Raw genomic sequence first — 1,643 nt, 5'->3', positions numbered from 1 at the left:
AGTCGGGTCCTTCACTGACTGAGCCACCCAGGCACCCCAGCTTAGGTGTTTTTTGTTTTGTTTTTTTAAACAAATTTTGGGGTTATGTAATGAGATAAATCTGTGTAGAATTTTATCTCCTTTCTCATTACTGGTTACTGCAGCCATTGTGTTGTTAATTTTTCCCTTCCCAATCAGCACAACTATTTCTAAATCAGTAGACTCATGCTGCTAAACAAATTTCAAGTATTTTAAGACAATTAAGGAAGTTTTCTAAATACACAAGACTAGAATCAGTATAATGAATACCTTATATTTTTTAGCTTAATGTCCATAATGCTTTAAAAATATTTTGCTCTTGGATTATAGTAAAACATTTTGAATGTTTGAATAGTTTGAATAATTTTCTAGTCTTGTTCACAATCCATAGAAATCTGCATATATATACTTAGGGTGATAATCTTACACATATGTATATATCATCTATAGATATGAAAAAGACATCTTCAGTTTTATAATCTACTTTTTGATAGTGTACTATGAATACTTAATATAGTGATTTAGAGTAAGAATTGGAGAAATCGGAGTTTTAATAGCAAGGATTGTTGGTTAATAGCTGAAGACTGTGGTTATGTTTGTGGTGCAGATTGCCATAAATAGAAACTTGTAAATTTTTAGAATAGAATTTAGTAGATTTCCCAACAGTACTAATACAAATAATTTCAGATCATCACAACAAAGGCTTATTGTTTTGGGTTGTAAAATAGCTTTCTGTAAAGTGATTCGGGTTGTCATTTTGCTATCTATTCTACTGCCTGACAGAAGATAGACTGGCGGTAAATGCAGGTTGAATGAATAATATTTTTGTCCTTTTTTTTTAAAAAAAAAATGCATGTAGGTAATCTTAATCTTACAATTCCATGGAAAAACCTGTATACTCAACCAGTTGAAGCTTTCCTGGGAGACATTTATTTACTCATAGTGCCTTCTTCTAGTAAGTCAAATTTTAAACCTTATAACTTAAAGTACTTTTATTTGTGGGTGTAAAAATCTATATATCTGATAATTGTATTCAAAATACGTTTTGATGAATATTTTGAGATTTTTTTATTTAAAGTAGCATTTGGGAATTTAAATTGGTTTTTACTCTAAATTTATGCAAACTCTGAATTAGTGATTATTTTTCAAGTGTATGTTTTGGAATGAGTATACTTAGGTAGTTAAATGTTCTTTTTTTTGTGCTTCCTGTAGAAATAAAATACGATCCTGTAAAAGAAGAAAAGCAACTCTTGGAAGCAAAGCAACTTGAACTTAAACGAATAGAAGAAGCAAAACAAAAAGTAGCTGATCAAGGTAAAGGAAACCGTAAATAGGAATGGTAATGAGAAAAGGAGAGAATACCTAAATATTTATCACATGTAAATATTATTTATCTCTGGAGGCATTGAAATTATTTAACAAATATGAGAGAATCTTATTATATGGGGAATTTTAATGTGGTTTGTGTATTTTTATCATGTTTACAGAAATTTTACTTAGAGAAACTTACATTTGACAAATAATATACCTAGCATATAAGGGTAAGGCTAGATTTTAACTATAACAATTTCATCAAGTATGTTTTCTTAGATTTATAGCTTTTTAAGTTTTAAAATTCTTACTAA

General features: G+C 28.8%; 1 long non-coding RNA gene across 1 annotated transcript; it reads left to right on the top strand.

The window, feature by feature from the left end:
• The first annotated feature begins 880 nt into the window (after positions 1 to 880).
• On the top strand, positions 881 to 1,332 carry LOC115284898. Its single transcript, XR_003905373.1, has 2 exons — positions 881 to 973; positions 1,231 to 1,332. It is a non-coding gene; the product is annotated as an uncharacterized LOC115284898 (long non-coding RNA).
• Positions 1,333 to 1,643: the final 311 nt, after the last annotated feature.

This window comes from Suricata suricatta, unplaced genomic scaffold (genome assembly GCF_006229205.1).
Source record: "Suricata suricatta isolate VVHF042 unplaced genomic scaffold, meerkat_22Aug2017_6uvM2_HiC HiC_scaffold_2545, whole genome shotgun sequence".
Taxonomy (NCBI): Eukaryota; Metazoa; Chordata; class Mammalia; order Carnivora; family Herpestidae; genus Suricata; species Suricata suricatta.
The sequence above is the reverse complement of the archived record's forward strand: the minus strand, read 5'-3'. Positions and strand labels throughout refer to the sequence as shown.